The sequence below is a fragment of the Oryctolagus cuniculus genome, chromosome 2 (assembly GCF_051225735.1).
Source record: "Oryctolagus cuniculus isolate XC-2025 breed Fujian yellow rabbit chromosome 2, ASM5122573v1, whole genome shotgun sequence".
In the NCBI taxonomy this organism is placed as follows: Eukaryota; Metazoa; Chordata; class Mammalia; order Lagomorpha; family Leporidae; genus Oryctolagus; species Oryctolagus cuniculus.
In genome coordinates, this window is record NC_142868.1 from 44,345,391 (window position 1) to 44,363,338 (window position 17,948).

The window sequence follows — 17,948 nt, forward strand, 5'->3', positions numbered from 1 at the left end:
TTTCTGTGGGGGAAAGAACAGTGCAGGCTCCCCAAGTCCTCCAACAGCAGGTGAGCCTGCATTCCCCACGATGTAGACAGCACTTCTCATTATTACCCACGCGACCCTCCCCAGAATACCTGGCCATCATCTCAGGTGCTTGAGGGAAGCCCTGTTAATAGGGAACAATCTCACTTCACCGACTGAAAAATTGTCAGTTTTAACTGACAGCTCACTTTACATTTAAAGCACTGAATATGTGAGTGGAAATTTCTTGTTTCATCGAAAGAAAAGAGGAGAGGGAGGGAGGGAAGTGTGTGGGAGGGAAAGAGAAAGGAGAGGAGGAGGAGGGAGATGAAAACAGCTGAAGATTCAGGTGATCAACAGAGGAGCTAATGACCCTGCAGCCTTCCCCGCGAGCGAGGCTCCAAGCTTTACTTATGCCATCCATCCAATTCTGCAAAGATGTGGAGTACTGGTATTTCCAGAAAATGAGGCCAACGCTGAGAGAGAGGCTAAGAACCTGCCAAGGCCAGTGCTACCCTTGGAAGCATCTCCCTCCAAAGCCCATGCTCTTAACTGCTACTATTCCAATTTGTAAATAATACATAATTTAAGTAAAAAAAATAAAGTGCAATATAGTAAACTATGAAAGATATTATGTGACTCTCTTCTAAAAGAAAATATCCCTGGGGTCACTAACTACCATTTTCACAATGTTCTATTTTTTCATGCAATGCATCTCAGGAGAGATAACAGAATATTGCTATATAGAAGAGGTGCCAAATAGTCACTCTGCACCTAAAAGCAAAGAGAAAGGTTTTGATTTTCAGTAATGAGCACATATTACATCTATAATCATAAATAAATTATTGTGAAAAGTTGTGGTGATTTCTTCCTAAAAGGTAAAAAGTGATCTTAGTATGGATTTTGCTTGTAAAAAAGGGAAATTCTATTCATGGTTGCCCCAAGGAAATATTCTGAATTGTTACATGTCTCCTAAAATGTCTTTTGGGACTCAGTATCTGTTTATGCTCCATACTTCTAAATTGGGTCAAATAACAAAAGTACTAGAAAAGTTTCAAAATATTAAAATGTCTATTGCTAATTGCCATCTCAAAGTTTTTTTTTTTTTAAGGTTCACCTATTTGAAAGGCAGAATGGCAGAGAGAAGATCTTACATCTGTTGATCCCCCCACCCCAAATGACCACAATGGATGTGGCTGAAGCCAGCAGCCCAGAACTCCAGCTGAGACTCAAACCTCTGCTACAATATGGGATGCTGGTATTGCAAGGGGTGGTTTAACCTGCTCAATACCAGCCCCAAAAGTAGATTTATAGCACGGAGTCAGCCAAAGTACCTCGTACTAAAGGTCTAGCATGTATGTGAGACCAACGAGATGTTGACATTTGAACCAGTACCAAGCCTCCATGTGCACCTATGCTCTCAAAGCTAGTCCTTCATCATGGATATGGTTCCAACTGTTAGCTGAAGTAGTAACCAACACATCAGCCTTAGTAGTGTCCAGCTCCAATTTTAAGTACACAAACATAAATGTACAAAAGTCCATAAAACACAAATATAGTTTATTATTAGAACATCCACTTTAATATTATATTATGCATAACTAAATTATTATAAAGTGAGCACTCACATGACCACCAGCCCCCAATGTGTCCTTATGAATGACCCTCTTTCTAATTGTAACCATGCCTGATTTTTTGTGACAATTTCCTTAGCGTGCACACACACACACACACACACACAGAAGAATAGTTTGCTCCATTTTTGAAATTTGTATAAATTTGTATTGTGCTTTGAGTCTTACATTTACTATCATGGTCCTGAGTTCTTTCCATTTTCCTGGCTTTGAAACATTCCGTTGTATGAATGTACTATATTGGATGTCTCCATTCTACTGTGGTGAGCATTACCAGCTTGGGGCTACTAAGAACCTTCTTGACATGTATTCTGTTATACATATGCATGAGTTTCTCTTGAGCTCATCCCTAGAAATATAATTGCTGCTTGTAGGGTTTACATGTCTCCAACTTAATTAGATGCTGGTCCATTTCCCAGAGCAGTTATACTAGTTTATAAACCCATGTTACTGAATGAGAGTTCCTGGAGCTCTGGATGTTTGCCAATCTAATAAGGTCTGTTAAAGGCATACTTTTCACTTTTGGTCAGTCTGCTTAGTGCGAGGTGGAAACTCACTTGATCTCAATTTTCATTTTCCTGATTAATAAAGACGTTGGCTATCATTTCATTGGTTTTCTCACCAATTATTGTAGTCCTTTGCTCATTTTTCTATTCAATCTTTTCTTTAAAAATCTATTGTGTATCATTTACATCTATTTTTATATATTCCTGACATTAATCTTTTACCAAATATAATCATTCTGTTGCTGGCATTTTCTTTACAATGCTTTTTGAAGAACCAAGGTTGTGATTTTAATACAGTGAATTTATCAAATATTTTCCTTTTATGGCTAGTTCTTTTTATATCTGATTTAGGATATGCTTCCCAGACCCAAAGTCATAAAGATATCACCTACTTGAAGTTTTGTATGTTTGTCTTTCACATTTAGGTCCTGATCTATTTGGAAAGGATTTTTATGTGTGGTGTGATATAGAAACCCAATTGATTTTTCCCATACAAATGTAAACTGTCTTACTATTACTGACTAAAAGGTCACTACTGTAGGCATAGCAGTTAAGATACAACTGAGGATGTTCCCTATCAGAGTGCCTGAGTTTGAGTCTCAGTTCTGCTCCTGATTCCAGCTTCTTGCTAATGCACAACCTGGGAAGCAGCAGGTAATAGCTCAAGTAATTAGGACCTGAGACCCAGACTGAGTTCTAGGTTCCTGACTCTGGCCTATCCCCAGCTGTTGAAGGCATGTGGGAGTAATCCAGTGAATGAGAGATCTAACTGTCTATTTATCTGTCTCTCTCTCTCTCATTCTCTGCTTTTCAATCATTTAATAAATAAAAAACTGTAAAACATCATGCTTTCTCTGGTACATCTGTCATGTCTGTGTATGTGTGGGTGTTTCTGGAGTCCACTCTGTTGCGTTTGTCTAGTCACATCTGTCCTTGCATCAGGTCCATATTGTCTTAATAGACCTAGCTTTATAATGAGTCTTGATATCCAGGGGGAATAAGTCCTTTTTTGTTGTTCTTTATACAAGAGAGTCTTTGCTTTATTTGAAAGTCAGCATTTCCATGTAAATGTTGGAATCAACTTTTAGGACCCACAAAGAAGAAAAACAACAAATATGTTGGAATCTCACTTGGATTTATAATTAATTTATAAAACAAATTGGAGAGAAGTGGCATGGTTGCAAAACACAAACAAAATCCATCAGCACATCTTTCAGGTGCCCAAACACTAAGTCAGTGCCTCATTGCTTAGATTTTTGGTGGCACTCCCACTGCAACGTACCAATTCTGGCTAAAAAAAGTAAACCCTCTAATTCCAGTGGCTGAACCTGAGAAAATGTATGCTTTGGTCATGCCAAATTAGCACAACGAAGTTGGTAACTCTTCTCCTTCATGAACTCTTCAGAGGCCCAGGCTGATGGAAACTTAACCATCTTCAACATGTTGCTTTGAAGGTTTCCCTTGGTATTCACATTCATCAGGACTACTGTATGTGGAGAAAGAAGTTCCAAGGTCATGGGGAAGGTTTCCACAGGTCTGGTCAGGATGCGGCATATGTAATTTCTGCCTTATTCTATTGGTCAGAACTCAGTCATGTGGCCACCATGTGGCCACCATGAAAGAAGACTGGAAATACCACCCCACTGTGGGGAGTTGAAAAGGTATGGCCATGTTTTCTAAGCATTACACATTTTGTCTCTTTCCTTGACATACTGTGTGTTCTGTACAACGGTGACCACAAGTTGTAACGGTATCACCACTATAATTTGAAAATGTTTCAGTGTTAAGTCTGGTACTTACTGTAGCTTCATACATATTCTTTATCAGATTAAGAAACTCACCTTTCCTATGTGATTTTGTCACTTACAAATTCTGAATTGCATTCAATATATTTGTTCATCTATTTTGACAATCACATATATACCCTTTTTTCTTTTAATCTGCTAGTGTGTTTAGTTCATGGGTCACTATTGAAATGTTACACCATGCTTTAAGTTAGACCAATTTGGTCATAAAGTTATTATTTTCTTATGTGTTACTAAATTCAGTCTGTGAATACTTTAAGATTTCTGCATACATGTGCATGAGTAATTTTATTTTCTCACACCATCAGGTTTTGCTATCAAGATTATACAAGGGTCACAGAATGAACTGCAACTCTCTTTAACTTCTGGAATACACTGGAAGACTGTGAATATTTCTTCCTTAAATGTTGATGGAACTCACTGATAAAGCCATCCTCACTCAGTAGTTTCTTTATGAGAAGCTTTTAAAATACTGCTTTCATTTCTTTAACTATCTTACTTCTATTTAGTTTAGTTGAACTATATTTTAAGGAATTATTTTTTCTTCTCAAATTTCTTAACACAAAGTTGCTTAGCAAATCCTCCTAGTATGTGTGAAGTCTCCCACACTAGTACTGATACCCCAGTTTTGATTCCTGATATTGGATATTTGTGCTTTCTCATGTTTTCCTTGATGAGCTTACCGAAGTTTTATCCATTTTACAACCTTTTTGAAAAACCAACTCTTGGCTTTTTTGATCCTCTCTACTGCTCGTTTGCTTTCCAATTCATTCATTTCTGCTCCTTATTATTTCTTTTTAAAGATTTACTTATTTATTTGAAAGACAGAGTTACAGAGAAACAGAGGCAGAGAGAGATAGACAAGTCTTCCATGTGCTGGTTCACTCCCCAAATGGCTGCATCGGCTGGAGCTGATCTGAAGCCAGGAGCCAGAAGCTTCTTTCAGGTCTCTCATGCAGGTGCAAGGCTCCAAGGACTTGGGCCATCTTTTACTGCTTTCCCAGGCCACAGTAGAGAGCTGGATTGGAAGTGAAGCAGCTGGGATGCCAGCATGGCAGGTGGTAGATTTACCTGCTATGCCACAGCGCCAGCCCCTCCTTATTATTTCTTACTTTTACATTGTTTGGGATTATTCTGTTGCTAATTTTCTACATTCTTGAGACAAATGCCAGCTCAGCCTTTATTCTCTTCTAACAGATGAATTTAAGGTTCTATGTTCCCTTCTAAGAACTACTTTAGTAGTACAGGGATTATCATTTGACTCAAAATATTTTGTGATTTCCATCATGATTTAAAAGGAGATTTAGAAAGTTTTGAATTTTCTAACATAAGATTTTCTTATATATCTTTTTGCTATAGTTTATAGCATAATTGTGTTATGGTAAGAGCAACATAAACTATGTGATTTTAATCTTTCAAAACATATTGAGCCTCCTAGGCCCCATTTTATTCCCTTCAAGTTGGGAGCTGGATCGGAAGTGGAGCAGCCGGGACTTGAACCTGCACCCATATGGGATGCCAGTGCCACAGGCAGATGCCTAACCTACTACACCACAACACTGGCCCCTAATTTAGTACTCTTTCATGAAGTATAGTAATTTTTTGAACTTCATTTTTTTAAAAAATACTTATATTATTTATTTGAAATACAGAGTAACAGAAAGACAGGGAGAGACAGAGAAGGAGATCTTTCATCTGCTTGTTCATTTCCCAAATGGCTGCGATGTCCAGGACTGAGCCAGGTTAAAGCCAGAAACCTGGAACTTCATCCAGGTCTCTCACAGGGGCGGCAAAGGCCCAAGTACTTAGGCCACCCTCCACTGCTTTCCCAGGTGCATTAGCAGGGAGCTGGATTGGAAGTGGAGCAGCAAGGACTTGAAATGGAACTCATATGGAAAGTTAGGGCAGCAGGCAGCGGCTTAACCTGCTGCACTACAATGCCAGCCCCTGACTTTGTTTTTTTTTGTTGTTGTTGTTGCTGCTGAAATGCAATTTATTCAAATTCTAAATGATCTAACCATTACTGTATAAAATGAGTGAAAAATTTCCCTGGATCAAAATTCTGAAAAGCCTGACTTTTTGAACCTCTTCATCTTGCTAATAATCATTAATAGGATTATAACATTGTGATGGACATCACAGGAGTGCATGACCATTGGATAACGTGCTGCTGTTTGCACCTTGCACAGGTCAAGGTCTCTGCTCTTGGACAGCATCGTGTAACTGCAGGGCCGTGTGTCATACAAGAGAAACAACACAAGGCTTGCAAGTGGGTGCTTTAGCTCCGGATTCCAGCTTTGTCACGTGAAGTGCTAACTGGTTTGTGTTGAATCACTTCACCTATCTGAGACTGTTGACTTAGCTGAAACACAACTCTAAGGCTCAACTGGGATCGTGCACACATCACCATGTAAGTGCGACAGCCAGCCCAGAAAAGACAGCCAGCAAGAGTCCTTCAACCCATACAACACGAGAAAGGCAGGGGAAAACTGCTCAACTGGAACTCTAGGGTATTACATGAAAGGCGGATTTGAAAGTGCAAATAGCACTTTTACAAACAGCAAAGATACCATGTACATGTATGATAATGTTATGCTAGGAAAAGTATGACTGAAAGAACAATTAATAAAGAAAAATGTCAGTTCAATTCTTTGCTTCATTTTTCTCTGTTTCTGAAATTCTTAAAAGAATGAAATCCCTTTCAGAATTCATAATGCTGGGTTTGGGCCGCTTTTGCATTTTCTATGTGTGCAGCTGTTCCTCCACTATAAGTATGCACATCTGCTCATTAGCAATACAATGGAATTCCCACTGTCTAATTATTTGCAGATGATAGATCCCTTGTACGTGGTCTAAAAAAGGGATAATCCTTCAAAACTGGTAACTTATTTTTAAGAACTAATGTAAAAGGGTCAGCACAATGAAGTTCAGATATTAATTTGGCAAGTTCAAATATATGAACACCAGTACGGAAGTCCCTGCTTGATGGGAAACAGAAGGAAGATAAGATTTTTCTCATTCTGACTGATGTTTCCCAGTGGAGAGCATGGGGAGCTGTTCTACTGTGCACCTGCAAAGAGGCTGCAGAACAAGCCTGCTTAAGGTGGAGTGGTTGATTACACCTCTGATTCTCCAGGGACCTCCCGGGTACAACTCACCTAGAGTAATTCTTCGTGCTGATTGGAAGAGTGATGGCACAGGGGCCAAGGAGAGAGTGGAGAAGAGGCCTTAGGGGGATCTCTAGCTCCAAAATGGCCGAAGAGCCCTGCATAACCCCCAACTCAACCTCTGAGCGCTAAGGTGTCTGGCCAGGGTGTGTGGTTCTGGGCCCTACACAGTCAGTGGAGGAATCCTGGGATTCCTGAAGGAACAAGACAAATGGGAGACAACATGAGTGTGAGGGTTCTTCTATGCCAAGTGCTTTCTGTATGCCAGACACTACACTCTCAGCAATCCACGTTCCCTCAAACATCCTCCATACATACTTGTGGGGTACGCACTGTTGGGCAGAAGCAGAAACTGAGGTTGACTTGGCCAATGAAAAAACATTTAATGTGAATGTTTGCCTTCTAGAGAAGACAGAGAATAAACAACAAACACATAAACAAATAATTCTACCCTGTGATAAGTATTAGGAAGGACAGAGAGTAGAGTGGGAGAGACATATGGGGTTAAAGTGGGGGAGTACTACCATAATTCAGCGAAGACTTAACTGAATACAAGACATGATTTATTTATTTATTTGTTCATTCATTCATTTGAAAGGCAGAATGACAGAGTGGTAGAGACAGAGAGACAGATCTTCCATCCATTGGTTCACTCCTCAAATGGCTGCAACAGTCAAGGCTTGCCAGGTTTAAGCCAGGACCCAGGAACCCCATCCTGGTCTCCCACATGGTTGGCAGGAAAGCAAGTATTTGGGCCATCTTCTGCTGCTTTCCCAGGCATGTTAGAATGGGAAGCATGGCAGCTGGGGCTCGAACTGGCACTCAGATATGGGATGTTGGCACTGCAAGCAGCAGCTTGCAGTACACAATTGTGCCACAATGCCAGCCCCTGAAGACAAGGTATCTTAAGCTGAGACCTAAAGGACAAGAAGGAGCCGTCCCCTCAAGAGCATAGGCCGATTGAGTTGTAGGTACAGGCCCAAATTTGAGAAAGAACTTTTCCTTTTAGCGATGGAAATGAACAAAGGCCACGGTAACTGAAATGCACTGAGTGCGAGTAGGGAGGGGGAACTGTGGCATGAACGGAAGTTGGAGAAGTAGGTGCAATCTTTAATCTTAAACCCTGTTGGCCATTGTAGGGTCTGTAAATCATCCCAAAGAAAATGGACAATGAGCAAAAGGCTTTGAACAGGAGACAGACATACTTTGGCCTGTGTTTTCAACAGGTCCTTATGGAGAACAGACAGAGAAGGGACAGGTTAGTCCAGTTAGGAGGCTGCTGCAGGCTCTAGTAAGGCAGTGGAGAAGGGAGAGATGAGACTCGGCCACTCAGCTGGTACACGGCAGGCCTGGTTCAAAGCCACAGCACTCTCACCCCACAGTCCATGCTCTTAGCAACATATTTGATTAAAGACATTTTAATTAGGGTACTATTTTAATTAAGATTTTCAGAGAGGTGGCTGGGATTTCATCACCAGCTTATAGTTAGTTGATGGTTCTGTTAGTTAGAATATAGGTTTGGCCATTTTGGTAAAGGAAGAAAAAAAGACCTAAATTTAACCAGAATCACAAGTCTAAACAAAACAATTTTGCCTCAACAGTCCAGCACAGGATGGGGACTGCATCCTCCTGCCTTGCAGCTCTACCATTAAAGGGTGAGGCTCCCATGGCTGTGATCCAAAATGTTTCACAAAACAACGTGCAGAAAGGGGACAAGCAGAAGAGAACACCCTTTCCTCCAAGTGCACGTATCACAGAAATCAAGCTTTATCACTTCCACTCAGGCCTAGCATTGGAATTTTGACACATCAACACTCTTAGCCCTGTAGAGTCTTAAGAATTTAGTGTTTATTAGTAGCTGCACATCTGGCTAAAATTCTACTACTACCCAAGTGAGGAAAGCAATATAGAGGTCAACTAGCTGTCTCAGCCAGAGGCCGCTGTGCAAGGGCCATTGCTCCCTAAGACTGCACTGGGTTAGTTTCCAGGCCATGGTCCCCTGGCTTCAAAGGCTTGGAGTTACCACAAGAGATCCACAAACCCCACTGTGCAGCAGGCATGGCCTGGCAGCTGGAAAATGCATTCTCTGAGTTAGCTTTCCCGTTTTCCACAGGCATATGATACTGTGGTGGTTAATAACAAAGGCATCCCATTTAAAGTGTGATGACATTCACAGTAGCATCTTAGCATATCTGCTTGAAAAAGGATAGTTTAGGTGCTTTAAAAAGGCACAGATACTATGGTGTGTGTGTGTTTCGGGGTGGGGGGGTCCATAAAAATGTTTATCCTTAGAAAAGGCCCTCCTAGTCAGAAAACTTGGACCCCTCTAGCATAGGAGAAAGAAGTGACTTGAGTGTTAGACACAGCGGGGACCAAATATTGCCATCAATATCAAACAAAATTCTAATAGAACCTCATTTTTTCTCTTATATGAAATGAAGACAGTGGTTCCAACTTCCTAGGTTTATAGTCAGCATAAAATAAATTAGAAATAGAAAACTCTGGCTGGCGCCGTGGCTCACTTGGCTAATCCTCCACCTGCAGTGCCAGCACCCTGGGTTCTAGTCCTGGCTGGGGCACTGGGTACTAGTCCCGGTTGCTCCTCTTCCAGTCCAGCTCTCTGCTGTGGCCTGGGAGGGCAGCAGTGCTTGGCCCCTGCACCCGCATGGGAAACTGGGAGTAAGTACCCAGCTCCTGGCTTCGGATCAGCGCAGCGCCGGCTGTAGCGGCCATTAGGGGAGTGAACCAACGGAAGGAAGACCTTTCTCTCTGTCTCTCTCTCACTGTCTATAACTCTCTGTCTCTCTCTCACTGTCTATAACTCTCTGTCTCTCTCTCTCTCTCACTGTCTAACTCTGCCTAGCAAAAAAAAGAAAAGAAGAAAAGAAAAGAAAAGAAAGAAAAAGAAATAGAAAACTTTTCTCACTAACACTCACCCATAAGAGATTATGCTATCCATTTCCCCAAGACTAAGTCACAAGAAACAGTTGTGATTGAGAATTCAAATTTATGGGGTACATGGTCTATGCACTGTGTTCCATGCAAGAACAGGAGGGCTGAACTGTGTCATTGGTGCATAGAGCCTGCCAGTAAGGATACTGACCAAGTGTGAGAAGCTGGGACCCGAGCTAGCTCCTTTGTTTCCTGTGTCAGCTGCAAACCTCAGGAGTCTCTGCCCAAGGACCCACAGCCTCACTGCTACCATTAGCATCAGAGTAGTACTAGCAGCATCAGAGTAACGAGGAATTTTTTTTCAAACTAACACAAGAGACAAAAGAATCTGCGGGTGGAAAACCCACACTTTCACAGATGGAGGGTAAATATTTTCCCACAGAGAGACATCAAGGGTAATGAGGGTACAAAAATAAATTTCTCTCCCCCTACCTCCTTACTCTGCTTTTCAAATAAATACATAAGTGTTTTAAACATAAAAAAATAAATTTAAAGATCCAGTAAAATTGCATTGAGGAACCCATAACAACAATACCTGGCTCTGGCATGGGACCTTACCACTTCCGCATTATTTTATTTAATGCTTATGACAGCCCATGCAGCAGGCAATACAGATAGGATTCCCCCTTGCCCCTTCTTTTTTCTAGAAGAGAAACGCAGAGGTTCATGTCCCTCATACATTCATCCCCGTCATGATGCCACCTCCATGATGTGGTACAGCCCAGGAGGCCCTTGCAAGAGAGCCTGCGTCATGCTGTTTGGACTTATAGCCTCCAAAACAGTGAGCTAAAGAAACCTCATTCCTTTATAATTTACACAGTCTCAGGTATTTTCCTACAGTCTTGGCCAGGGTCACACAGTCAGGATGGAGCGAAGCTGGAGCTGGAATCCAAATCTTCTAAATCCCAGGCTTTGCCATTTTGCCGAGTCTGGGGACTACAGTCTGTCCTCAGAAGCCTGGGGGAACATCTTTGGCCCATGAGTAAGAAGAAAGGCAGAACAGGATGTTTCTGATGAATAGTGGTATTTTAATGTTCTGGAAAGCCAAGGTTTTGTGGCATTGTTATATTAAGAGGCAAGGTTTTTATTTATTGGGCAAATGTATAAAGATGCTACCTACCACTTCACCTGATGCCAATCTACTGTGTGGCGCTCTATCTGAACTCACTGCATAGTGACTGGAAAATCAGGAAAATCACCTCTGGCCCCAGCTATTCTTTTTTTTTTTTTTTTTTTTTTTTTTTTTTTTTTTTTGACAGGCAGAGTGGACAGTGAGAGAGAGAGAGAGAGACAGAGAGAAAGGTCTTCCTTTTGCCATTGGTTCACCCTCCAATGGCCACCGCAGCTGGTGCGCTGCAGCTGGCGCACCACACTGATCCAATGTCAGGAGCCAAGTGCTTATCCTGGTCTCCCATGGAGTGCAGGGCCCAAGCACTTGCACTCCCTGGCCACAGCAGAGAGCTGGCCTGGAAGAGGGGCAACCGGGACAGAATCCGGCGCCATGACCAGGACTAGAACCCGGTGTGCCGGCACCGCAAGGCAAAGGATTAGCCTAGTGAGCCGTGGCACCGGCCCCAGCTATATCTTAAAAGGCCTACACTTTGCAGTCTCTCTATTCAATGTATCCCTTCATCCTAGCCTGCTTCAGGAACTGGAAGCAGTGAAGAGCATGCAACACTTTCTCCATTCAGTCTACTCCATCAAGAGCTGATTTCGTTGAAAGAGGACTCCAAGGCAAAGTTCCTCCTGTTTCTACTGTAGTAAGACCCTTGGCATCAGCAAGAATTTCTGTATTGGCAAATATTGTTCTAGGATACTGCCTCTCCCACAAAATGCAGCAAATTATCAACTAAAAAATAAGTGGGTCCTTCAGGATCCTTAATGACTTTATAAATAAGGTAATAAAGTCTTTTGACATGCTAATTAAAATGCATTTCTCAAGTCATATTTCTGTGGAATGTGTTTCCAGGGCACATCGTCACATCAAAGGTCAAGTCCTTTTCAAGTTTCATCCTTTTGCTGAAAAGCAATTGTGGCACAGGCAAGAGCACGGCTGGAATAGTCTTAGGAGCCACTTAACTTGTATTTCTGGGAAGAAACCAGAGTGGGCTACTGCTTCACAGAGAAGAGGCCCCTAATCCACCAGGCTGCTCTCTTCCAAAACATCATTTTTCTGAGCAACATTCTTGTACCTTCTACCCTTGTCTGCTCTGTTGCTGGCTTTCTTTTCAGGGCTGCCTTTCACTGCGAAACAAGAGTCACTGTAGGATTTCAAGTACAGAACCAAGAAGCTGTGGTCAGATGTGTTGTGTGACCCAGGGTCAAGTTCATTTGCAGCCCACTCCCTCCTGCTGTTGTGCCTATCTTTCAGGCAGCGAGCTTCAAATTCTAATCTCAGAAAAATTACACATGATGACATGTTTTGGACCTTCTGGGTTCCCTGGGAATATTAAATCCATCGATACCTGGGTTCTTCTGACTTACATTCTTTGTTTTTAATGTTCTAGCATTTATACATTCTTGTTTTAATGATTTCACATTAATATTTTTGTCTGTGGTCTTACATGCATTTATCTTGTTTGCTCATCTGGTCTCAGTACATTGGAATTTAAGCATTTTTGTCTTACAGAAATAGATTTTCCTTGTGCATAAATCAAAAGGCCATCTATTCCTGCATCTTCCAGACTACTGGGAGATTTTGCACTATCTATCAGAACGCCTGCAAACAGAAGAGATGCAATATCAATGCTATTATTGAAGGACTGCCTTTCATAGTAGTTTAGAGATACTGAGACAGGGTCTGGTTTGGGGGATAGGGGGCCATATACCCCAAATTCTTAATTCTGGCCACCAAGGAAAATCATAATCAAACAATCAACAGGTCTTAAAGAAACAATACTATATAGCAGTAAAAAAAAAAAAAAAAAGAAATCCAGTCACTTGCAACAAAATGGAGGAATCTGGAAAACATCATGCTGAGTGAAATAAGCCAGTCCCAAAGGTACAAATATCATATGTTCTCCTTGATCAGTGACAACTAACTGAGCACCTAAAAGGAAACCTGTTGAAGTGAAATGGACACTATGAGAAACAGTGACTTGATCAGCCCTTGTCCTGACTGTCAAGGAACAACTTACTATTTTATTCCCTTTAGTATTTTTTTGTTCTACTTAACACCATTGGTTAAACTCTTTAATTAATACACAATTATTCTTAGGTGTTTAAATTTAACTGAAAAGTGATCCCTGTTAAATAAGAATGGGAATGAGAGGGAGATGTACAGTTCGGCACAAGCTCAATCGGACTTACCCCTAATGGCAGAGTTAGAAATGTGCCAGGGGATTCCAATTCAATTCCACCAAGGTGGCATGTACCAAGGTCATCTCACTAGTCAAACTGATCGGTTTCAGTTCATAATTGATTAAGTGTCAAAGGGATCACAAAAACAAGACTAGTGTCTGCTAATACTAATAGAATTTTTTTTTTTATTTTTTGCCAGGCAGAGTTAGACTGTGAGAGAGAGACAGAGAGAGTTATAGATAGTGAGAGAGAGACAGAGAGAAAGGTCTTCCTTCCGTTGGTTCACTCCCCTAATGGCCGCCATGGCCGGCGCTGTGCTGATCCAAAGCCAGGAGCCGGGTACTTCCTCCGTGTCTCCCATGCGGGTGCAGGGCCCCAAGCACTTAGGCCATCCTCCTCTGCCCTCCCGGGCCACAGCAGAGAGCTGGACTGGAAGAAGAGCAACTGGGACTAGTACCCGGCGCCCCAACCAGGACTAGAACCCAGGGTGCTGGCACTGCAGGCAGAGGATTAGCCAAGTGAGCCATGGCACTGGCCCTAACTAATAGAATTAAAAAGGAGAGACCAATCCAATATGGGAAGTGGGATACACAGCAGACTCAGGCAGATGTCCTAAACAGCACTCTGGCCTCAGAATCAGCCCTTAAGGCATTCGGATCTGGCTAAAAAGCCCATGAGAGTATTTCAGGCATGGAAAGCCAAGACACTGGCCAAAAAAAAAAAAAAAAAAAAAAAAGACCTACATGAAAGATCTCTGTGAGTGAGATCCCAGTGGAAAGATCGGGCCATCAAAGAAGAAGGTACCTTTCTCTGAAGGGAGGAAAGAACTTCCACCTTGACTATGACCTTGTCTAAATAAGATGGGAGTTGGCAAACTCAAGAGGCTTCCATAGCCTTGGCAACTCATGACAAGAGCCTCGAGTAATTACTGATGCCATAAACAAGACTGTCAATTGTTAAATCAACAATAGGAGTCAATGTGCACTTATTCCCCATGTAGGATCTCTGTCCTTAATGTGTTGTACTATGTGAATTAACGGTATAACAAGTACTCAAACAGTACTTTATACTTTGTGTGTCTGTGTGGGTGCAAACTGTTGAAATCTTTACTTAGTATATACTAAATTGACCTTCTGTATATAAAGATAATTGAAAATTAATCTTGATAAAGAATGGGATGGGAGTGGGAGTGGGAGATGGGATGATTATGGGTGGGAAGAAGGTTATGGGGGGAAAAGTCGCTATAATTCAGAAGTTGTAATTTGGAAATTTATATTTATTAAATAAAACTTAAAAAAAGAGAAACAATGTACAGTGTCTTCCCCTTCACATCTGAGTCAAAGGTAAAACCATTAACCAATCATTTTAGACTTTCAACTTATAAAACCAAATTAATATTATCAGAATAGCTGTTTAAGTTTAATGAGAGGAAGAGTTAGAATTTTGGTTGTTGTTGAATAATCAACAAAGCAGCCTAAGAAAGACAAAGGAGATGAGTATGTAGTAGTTCTTGCAGCCTGGATAGCTACAAGAACAGCTCTCAGGGTTAAAGGATAAGTTGCATGAGCAACAGGCCTTAGGACCAAAGCCTCAGGGAGGGTCTCTCCTGTAAACACACAGAACACTTCTACCTTGACACCTCCAGCAAAGGGAGAACACTGCCTTCTCTCATGTAGTAGAGCCAGGGAAGTACTCTAACTGGTCCTTGCTGGGCTACATACCCACTCCTTTGGCTAAACACTGCTGACAACAGGACAAGATCCTGGGATTAGCCAGGCCTGCATCACAGACACACACTTTTCCAAGGAAGCAGTGCTTATCTCTAGAAGGGTCCTGGGAAACCCTGTAAGGGTTGTTACCATGGCTCAGTAAACTGGGATATCCAAAAAAGAAATTATAATAACAATGTGGGAAAAGCATATATCTTGTGAATTAATATGTATGACTGTAGGCACCAGAGTTACGGTATAGCGAGAGAAGCTGTCCCCTGCAATGCCAGCATCCCAAATGGGTGTCAGTTCACATCCCAGTTGCACCACTTTCTATCCAGCTCCCCTCTAACAGCCTGGGAAAAGCAGTGGAAGATGACCCAAGTGCTTGGGGCCCTGCTACCCATGTGGGAGATCTGGAAGAAGTTCCTGGCTCCTGGCTTTGGCCTGGCCCAGCCAATGTGAACCAGAAGATGGAAGCACTCTTTCTGTTTCTCCAGCTAACTCTTTCATATAAATAAATAAATCTTTAAAAAAAATTTATGACTGTATGCTCTGCATCAAACATTATTCTAAACAGGAACAAATGTAAGAAAGGATAGCAAGATTCTCCTACATGGGTAATCTGTACAAAATTGTCAGTGGAAAAACATGTCACTCAATAATCAAACTCCATTGTCTGTGAACCTTACCATTAGCAATTTTGTCTTTTGGTTTATAGCACTGAAGTCAAAAGGCTCTACTCTGTAATGTTTAATTGGATGACCTCTCAAATCTCTTCCAGCCTATGAGTCTATGAATGCCCTATGAAATTCTAAATACCTCTGCAAGAATAGCAGAGGAAGCTATTACATTGCTGGACAGTGTTATGAGCTTAATTGTGCCCACTCCCCACTTCCGCCTTAGTATGTTGAAAACCTAACTCCCAGGACCACAGAATATGACTGTGTTTGTATTTTGGTAAGGTTTTAAAGGTAGAATGTGTCACTCCCCCTCTTCGCGGAGGAACGACACAGGACCCTGCGCTGTTCTTTTGTCTGCTCGGCCCTTCCCGGGTTTGCTGCTGGTTCTTCCTGGGTTGGCTGCCGTCCCTCCACCTCCGTGGAGGGGCGGGCCCCCCTGCCACTTTCCCCACTTCCGCGGGGGAGCGGCACACTGCCAGCCGGCTCTCTCGGGGGCTGCTCAGGTGTTCCTTCAGATAGATGTTCCTGGTGCATGTTGTCTCTCTCCTCCTTTATAGTCCTCTTCCACCAATCCCAACTCTGCTACCCACACGCCGAGTACGCTGCTCTCCTCCAATCAGGAGCAGGATCAGCTCCTGCAGGTCATCACTCAAGTTGGTGAGAGGCAGCTGCATAGAAGTTGTTTACTCCCTTCTCAGCGCCATATTGTGGGGGAGCAGATGCATAGAATAAGTCTTAATTCCAGTAACAGTCTAGTCCGAGTTGCTCCCCACAGAATGAGTTCATATGGGAGGATCTTAATCCAGTAGGGTTGGTGTCCTTATAAGAGGTTTGGACACCCACAGGTACAGAGAGGGAAGACGATGTGACAACCTTGGTGAAAGCAGTCAGCTGCAAGCCAGAGAGAGGCTTCCATGAAACCAACCCTGCTGACGCCCTCATCTTGGATTCCCGCCCTCCATAACTGTGAGAAAAAGTTTGTGGCAAATGGATTTGAAAGATAACACATACTGTCCATGAGCTTTGTAAAAGAGAGAGACAGGAATCTCTTACTGCTAGTTCACTCCCCAAATGCCCATAACTTTCAGGGCTGGGCCAGGCTGAAGCCAGGAGCCAGGAATTCAGTCTGGGTCTCCCACATGGTTGACAGAGACACAAGTAACCTGAACCATCATCTGCTGCATGAGCAGGAAGCTGGAATTGGGAGCAGAACCCAGGCACTGCTTGAACCCATATACTCCAATATGGCATCTTAACCACTGCACCAAACACCTACTCCCGAATGCTCAGATTATGGAGTACTTGTCCTACCAGTCCTCTACCTACCTTGCCTCACTCCTCATCTGTCTCCCATCAGGGACCCACTCCCCGAGTCAAACCAGACTTAGTTGCCATTAACACTGCCCCTGGCCCCTTACTAGGCCTAGACCATGAGCCTTCAGCCACCGCAGTAAATTCGCATGGATCTCAGCCCTGTCTGACCCTGCTCAGTTTATGCTCTTGCCTTTGTTCAGGTCTTTGCCCTCTGTCAGCTCACCCCGGACCCACCAAACTGTGCTGCTTGGGTCACACTGAGATCCCCCCACCAAGCACAGTACACATCTGGAAAACACATCCACTCTTGAAGAAATAACCAACGCCGCAGCCCCACTACACAAAACCTGGCACCAAAAGGAAAGCAATTTTTGCTCCACAGAGTGACTGCTAAATGGCCAGGGTTTTGTGGAAAGGGACAACTATGATACGGGACTTTTCAGTTCATAAGCCTCCTGACATCACACCACCACACTGGCAAAGTAGTGCCTGGGAGGCTATCAGGACACAATCTGGAAGTTACTTCATTACTGAATATTACAATGATATTTGCCAACGTGGGATTTTTTTGCTTATGTGTGCATTAAAAAGAATTTCTAACCACCACTGCTTATAGCACCAATATATTAATATCGCCACATAACAAATTCCAGAGAAGAGAAATGAAATATTCAAATAACTCCAGCATCGTGGGCCTACCAAATACTGCGCTTTACCTTTATGTTTCTTTTTTTTTTTAACACCTACAGACAGTTTGAAAAAAAAAAAACTTGATAACGTCAAAAGATGAGAAAAGCTGAACGCAGGGAAATAAAGGAACCATAAATCAGAAAAACTTTGGAGCTGCTGGAAAGACACTTTAATTTTGTAGA

General features: G+C 42.4%; 1 protein-coding gene across 7 annotated transcripts in view; it reads right to left on the minus strand.

Annotated features, from left to right (window-relative positions):
* The window catches only part of MSRA (methionine sulfoxide reductase A), a 409,106-nt gene that overhangs the window by 101,870 nt on the left and 289,288 nt on the right, over window positions 1-17,948 (minus strand). The window lies entirely within an intron of this gene.